A 7,770-nucleotide genomic window follows, 5' to 3' on the forward strand; every position below is an offset into this window, starting at 1 on the left:
GGCAATGTATTAAAATTATTGAATAATTGTAATATACAATAATTATTAAATAGTGCATAGTCTGGGTTAATTCTCCATAGTGATTTTCTTGGAAAAAATGGATAATAGCAAGGGACAGTGGAAAAGAACATAGCAGATGAAGCCATATAATTCTTCATCAGGCTAATGCTTTACTGCTATCATAGTGACAAGGTGAGATCAAGCAAAAAGAGGTACAAACTCATGGGTCAGAGGCAGGGTAAGGCCTCACCTGCATTGTTGGAAACAAGATTAACTCCTATAGTCAACACAGATGTGCTGCAAAAATGACATCTAACATTGGCTATGAGAAGTTTCATCCCAATGTATTGAGGTACAGGAAAACAGTTAGGCCAGGATGATTTTCACCAGACAGTCTGACATACTGACTGAATGGAAACTTGATTAAAACCAAGGGCTGTATGAACATGTTCAATATTTAGGATAAGAAAATTACAAACCAAAAAAAGGAAACAAAAAACACATCAAGGCACCTGGGGCCATATTTGCACCTTTTTGACTATTTTAGTATTATCACAGAGTTATAGAGTCTTAGAATACCCTGAGCTGGAAAGAACTCACAAGGGTTATCAAAGTCCAGCTCCTGGCCCTGCTCAAGACAACCACAAGAATAACACCATGTGCCTAAGAACATTGTCCCAATGCTTCCTGGCCCCAGGCAGTGTTGGTGCCATGACCACTTCCCTGGGCAGCCTGTTCCACTGCCCAGTCTCCCCTCTGGGTGAAGAACCTTTCCTGCTATGTAACGTAAACCTCCCCTGACACAGCTTCAGGCCATTCCCTCAGGTCCTGTCACTGGTCACCACAGAGCAGAGATCAGTGTCTGCCCCTGCTCTACCCCTCATGAAGAAGCTGCAGAGTGCAATGAGGTTTCCCCTCAGTCTCTTCCAGGCTGAGCAGGTCAAGTAACTTCAGCTGCTCCTTGTATGGCTTCCCCTCTGGACCCTTCACCATCTTCATAGCCCTTCTTTGGATGTTTTCTAATAGCTTTCTATCCTTCTTACATTGTGTGTCTGTCCCTGTTCCTACAGCCTCTCTTTGCTTTTAGTCCACAAGCGAAACAGGACGGAAATTACATTACCTGTAATGTTTGTCCATGATGAAGATTGTGGTTCCCCATCTTGGTGGCTGTCTAGGCACCACTTTAGGAAGCAGCATTATTACAAAAAAAGCAAGATGAACTATTTCTCTTCTCTTACAGGTTTGAAATACATAATTTTCTGTATGTTTGTTTGCCTTGCTCAGTATGTATGTTGCAATACAAATTTAGATCTTCCTAGTAATTTTTAAGGTTTTATTGGTGCCTGAATGATTCAGTTAGATCCATGTCATCTTTAAAAAGCATAAGTTAACTACTTTTTTTTGCAGAAATTGAGGAATTTTATACCTGGGAAAAAATATTCATGAGCACAACTCCAGATGGATTTGCTTGGTAGAGAAATATTCTTATCTTGTTAAGGAAAATGCATTAATGCAAATGTGAATACGAGAAGTTATAAACATTAAAAGTAATCCCATCTCAAAGCTACTTACAGATACAGAAATTATTACCCAGTCTTTATAATGCTGTAAATAGTGTCTGATTTGAACTTCATTTTAAACTCCATAGTGAAAGAGAAATCAAAATTTTCTGTTAAATACAAAAGCTTAAATGAGAATTCAGCACACAGGAGACAGCAGACTGACAATATACAATCTCACTGAAGCTTGAGTGTGCATAGACTAGCACAGTTAATCAAAAACCCCACTCATCTGCCAACTCTTTATGCATTCATCAAATCTCAGCAGAGAGTTATCAGCACAGAAGATTCATACATCAAGGCTTCAGCTCTGGCTTCCTTGACATCCCAAGCAGATTAGTCTGTGACAGATTTCTGTGGCCCAGCAAGCATCCCAAAGTGGAGCTACCATGGAGATGACAAGCGAATCCTCGGCATCTGATGTCACGTCCACTTGTTCCATCAAAGCCAACAAGGTTTCACTAAGGTTATTGGAGTCAGGCAGGTTTAGGAGCTGTGTTTTTATTCAGACAACATGACAGGACAAGTCCTCAGCTGCTCGATGCAGGAGATAACCTTTCAGAGACCACATGAATAAATAAACAAATTCCGTTCAGACTCCTTTCAATCCAGCCATGTGTCTCCCATGCAAACAGACCAAAGGAGGGCTGGATCACAATAACTGCTCAAAAATGCTCTTTCTGTCCTCATGAGGTCTCCCAGAGGAAATCACAATGTACTTCTCAGTGCCTCAAGGAAGCAACAGTAGAGTGATTACCTCCCCACGTGTTTGTGTGCCTCCTGCAGCTGATGCTGGGCATGTACTGGCTGCATGCAGATGTTTTGATCTGGGTTTGAAGCCAAGTATTAAGCGGCATTGCTGCCTGGGAAAAAATCCCAAGGTATGGCTACATAGGAGGAAGGGCAGTCTTTTATAGCATATAGGGCTGAGGCAGAAGAAAAGACCATCCCTATCTAGGGATCTCGGGACTAGGCTCTGGGCAGGAGGGTGTGCCTGCCTTCCTCTGTAAGAGAAAACTCCCAGCCCATTCATTTTTCTTCTCTGTGTGAGACGGTAATGTCCCTCTTTGCAAAGATACCATTGCACCCCATTTTCCTGTGGCATGGGTACAAAGCCAGCACCTCTGGGTTTGTTCAGCCTGGAGAAGAGAAGGCTCTGGATAGACCCTATTGTGGCGTTTCAATATAAGAAATATGGGAGGAGGTCTTTTACCAGGGCCTAACAGGAAAAGGGGCAACAGCTTTAACAGCTACCTGAAAGAAGGTAGACTTAGATTGGAAATGTGAAAATTTTTGTGGTGAGGCACTGAAACAGGTTGCCCAGAGAGGTGCAACATCACTGAGATTGCCCAAGGCCAGACAGAATTGGCTCCAGAGCAACCTAATCTAGTGGAAATTGTTCCTGTCCATCCCAAGGGATTGGATTAGATGAATGGTCCTTTCTGACCCAAAACATTCTATGATTTTATGATCATTCCACTGAGAATTTGCAAATAGATCCAAGGCAATAAATTTGCTAAAAAACCTCATAGGTCCTGGTAATGACAAGTTAATAGCTAAAGCAAAAGCCATGCACAAAAGCAAGGCAAAACAAGGAATTTGTTCCCCAGTTTTCATGAGCAGGCAGGTGTTCAGCCATCCCTAGGAAAACAGGGATCCATTACACATCATTACACATAGCAGTGACTTGGGAAGAGAAACTCCATCACTCTAGATATGCCACCCTTTGCTTCTCCTGCCCCCATATTTCTATGCTGAGCATCATGCCATATGATCTGGAATGTCCCTTGGGTCAGCTGGGGTCAACTGTCCCAGCTCTGTCCCCTCCCAAATCCAAACCCCCAGCCTCCTCACGTGCAGAAAAGGCCTTGGCTCTGTGTAAGCCCTGTTTGGTCTCGGCATCTCTCGCTGGTCAGAGTCACTCCGAGATGGATTAGAAAGTCTCTGTTTGAAGGAGTCAGGGCTCTTCATTTCTCGGTCTCAAGGTTGTTTGTTGTATCTTATCTATAAAATTCTTTCTCCTGTCCTGCCAAGGTCCCCTCAGCAAGACAGTCAGAGGCATTCTGCCTGCCCTCGGGGCGGTGTTATCTTTTTATACTAAAAACTATGTTTACAATGTTTACAATTACTTTCCAATACCTATCACCCATGTTAGACAATGAGCTTCTACTCTAAACCAACCTAAAAGTGCCAACATCACAGCAGAAGATGGAGGCCAAGAAGAAGAAGGAGAAAGGCAGGACACGCCCAGATCCCTCCATCTTGCCCCCCTGAATCCCCATTCTAAAACACCAAAAATTTATTTTCACCCTGTGATAAATTCACCATCATTCTACTTAAAACTTCGTGGCTTGTAATTCTTCATATACAGTTGGTAATTTTTTTCCCAAGGGCTGACTCAAAGGCACAGGGCTCTTGGACTCTGTGCCAAGGTCTCTGAACCCCTGGGCAGGGGCTCAAGTCCTCCAGGGCAGCCAGAGGAATTTCCTGGGTTCCGACATTTTGGCCACTATGAAAACATCCCTCAGTTATCAATACTGTTCCCAGCACAAATCCAAAGCATAGCCCAATACCAGCTACTATATATAAAATAACCTCTACCCCAGCCCAAACCAGCACACCTCCTTTTGCCCGTCCAATTATCTCCTGCATCCCACAGAGAAAGACTGAGGAAGTGTCTGCTTGGGGCTTAGCTGCCTGACCAGGTTGAACCCCAGTGGTCCATAGTGGTGTTGGAAGGATGAGGCAGCAGCCAGACTCATTTTGGTATTGCCTTGTAAGGCTTGTTAAGGGTAAGCCGGATGATAGATCAAGGTATTATAGCTACCTATAGAACAGTAACTTTCCTGTGCAGATGACTGACCAAGCACCTCCACATACAGAAAGGGAGACAATTCTATGCTCTGTTACTTCCTCCAGCACACCAAGAAGTCTGAATTACATGAGGTGCATCAGTCATGCCACTAACTCCTTCAACAGAAAGTAAATTCTCTGGAACTGATATACAACTTGGACAAGAGTCACACCACTCAAAGGAATGTTTTAGTTACAGGGAATTCTCCACTTTTCTTTGGAAAAAGTGAAATCATCAATACATGAACAATTAATTTAGCAATGCTTTTGTACATAAGCTTAGATTTGCTGTAAATGCTGGAATTTTAAAGAGACACTGCTGCATTAGAAAGCAGCAGGTAAACTGATGCCTTTAGGTTGCCATGGAATGCTCTTTTACAGACAGCTTTAGGAAATGTCAATTACAAAAAGATATAGACTGTAAAAATTCTTGAAAGAGTGGGCATAAATCTTCAGGGCATTTAGCAGACTTTTCTTCCATATTGATAGTCTGCAATGGACTGAATAGATTTTAAAGGTGTTTTTCTTCAGAGGTAGTTGTACTTCAAAGTACAGACTGGTGAAGCCCATTCAAAATGGAATTTAAATGCACATGTAACTAACTTAGAGAAAACAGTTTTTGGATATTGATGATGATAGATACAATAAAAAATGATTCCTTCTGGAACCATGTCTATTTGCAAAGAAAATTCTAATGGCTGCACATTTAAACAGGGTCAATAATTCAGTTAAAAATGGAAATGTAAAAAGGTCTAGGATTATTTCAATCCCCTTTAGGAATGCAAAGTGCTTTAAGAACATATTTTGCTTCCCCAGCTCAGAGCCACCTCATCTTAAGAAGAGTGGCAACTGTTTAAACTAGCAATAAATTTTGGAAGCCGAGAATTTGAGTCAATTGAGCCAATAATCCATTTACCAGAAACTGGCATTTAATGGTTATGTAAAAGTGTAAACACTGTAAACTCATGCAAATTTTCTCTTCATATTTTATTTTATGCACATACAGACACACGTATTTCTCTTATTTAAAAATATTTCTTTCATCCACCTGAAGGCTGTAAACCTCTTACAACATACCATGCTTGACCTGCAGTCCTGTTTGGGATAAGAGACTATTGAGGATTATTACAGATGTCCCTGTGAATAGTGTGAACCCCAAAATCACTGTACAAAATGGGGCATACAGCAGGCAGTGATACCCAGGCCTGTCTGAGATGAGGAGCAGGGAGGTGCCACCAGCTGGCTCCAGATGATATCTGGGTAAAGACAAGTAAGATCTTCTGCAGTAGGAAGTTCCTGACCAGCACCACATCACATCCGCATTTACAAGTGGCTCGGTTCATGAGGAACTAGTGCTCATCTCACCCAAGGCAAGGCAACTCCTGGGCGTGGCTGTGCCACAGATGAGTCAAGCACCTCACTTGTGAGAGGGAAGCTCAGATATCTTAGTATTGATCTGAACCAGTGAGTCAAAAATGTTCAATGGCTATAATGCAGTAGTGGTTTAACAAGATTTAATGGCAAGATAAACTTGGTTATTAACTGAATGCAGGGTCAGAAGTATCAGGAAGACCCTCCTGTTGAGTTGTGGGGCTCAGAAAGGACCCCCTACCTAACTGAACTGTTCTAATCTCCTTTTCAGAGAGGAACCTAGCTTCAGTCCTCGTCCCAGCTTGCTCAACAGTTTATGTCTGGATTTCAGCAAGGCCTTTGACACTGTCTCCCATAGCATACTCCTGGACAAACTCTCTGGCCGTGGTCTGGATAGGAATACCCTTTGCTGGGTTCAGAACTGGCTGGATGGCCGGGCCCAGAGAGTGGTGGTGAATGGTGTCACATCCAGCTGGCGACCAGTCACCAGTGGTGTCCCTCAGGGGTCTGTGTTGGGGCCAGTTTTGTTCAACATTTTTATTGATGATATGGATGAGGGCTTAGAGTCTTTTATTAGTAAATTCGCTGATGACACTAAATTGGGAAAGAGTGTAGGTCTGCTTGAGGGATGTAGGGCTCTCCAGAGAGATTTGGAAAGGTTAGATGCATGGGCAGAATCAAACGGGAGGAACTTCAATAAGTCCAAGTGCCGAGTACTGCACTTCGGCCACAATAACCCCCTGCACCAATATAAGCTGGGGACGGAATGGCTGGATAGTGCCCAGGTGGAAAGGGACCTGGGGGTGCTGGTTGACAGTCAATTGAATATGAGCCAGCAGTGTGCCCAGGTAGCCAAGAGGGCCAATGCCATCCTGGCTAGTATCAGGAATGGAGTGGCCAGCAGGAGCAGAGAGGTCATTCTTCCCCTGTACTCGGCACTGGTGAGGCCTCACTTGGAGTACTGTATCCAGTTCTGGGCCCCTCACTTTAGGAGGGACATCGAGTTACTTGAGCATGTCCAGAGGAGGGCTACGAGACTAATAAGGGGCTTGGAACACAAGCCATATGAAGAGCGACTGAGGGAGCTGGGGTTGTTCAGCCTGGAGAAAAGGAGACTCAGGGGTGACCTCATCGCTCTCTTCAACTTCCTGAAGGGTGGCTGTGGTGAGCTGGGGGTCGGCCTCTTTCTCCGGGCGACAACAGATAGAACAAGAGGACACAGTCTCAAGTTGCGTCAAGCGAGATGTAAGTTAGAATTAAGAAGCAAATATTTCACAGTAAGAGTGGTCAGATACTGGAATCATTTACCCAGTGAGGTGGTGGAGTCATCATCCCTTGAAGAATTCAAAAAAAGACTGGATGTGGCACTTGCTGCCATGATCTAGTGAACAGTTAGAACATCGACTGGACTTGATGATCTTATAGGTCTCTTCCAGTCTTGAACTTCTGTGATTCTGTGATTCTGTGATTCTGTGATATGAACAATCTTTTATATCACCCAACTAATATTTCAAAGTTTAACATGCTAATGTTTCTAAAGATTTCAAAGTTAGATATCTGATGCTATAAGAACTCCCTAAACACTGAGAAATAACCTTGACATCCCTACCCAAGGGGGGATCCTGCCATGCAGCCTGCTGCCATGTAGGATTGCTCAGTGGGCCCTGGCTTATCCAGTACCTACGGAGAAGGATGACTGACTTATAGCTGCAACCAGCAAGATGTTAGAGTCACCATTCCAGACCACCCTCAGCTATCCTGGTGACATCTGCTCCCCAAATCCCAGAGGATGCCTTACTGAGGGTTATGGCTTAACTCTGCTGTGGGGGGAGGACACTGCCACAAGATGCTAATGTGCTTTGGCTCCAAAACCAAAAGCCAAGGGAAAGGCAGCCAGACTGAGCTGAGGAGAGCAGCAACACTGAAGACGCCAAGGGGAGCCCCAAGTGCCTTTTGCAAGCTCAGGCAGGTTCTGGTAGCACCCGCT

This window comes from Ammospiza caudacuta, chromosome 2, assembly GCF_027887145.1.
Source record: "Ammospiza caudacuta isolate bAmmCau1 chromosome 2, bAmmCau1.pri, whole genome shotgun sequence".
In the NCBI taxonomy this organism is placed as follows: Eukaryota; Metazoa; Chordata; class Aves; order Passeriformes; family Passerellidae; genus Ammospiza; species Ammospiza caudacuta.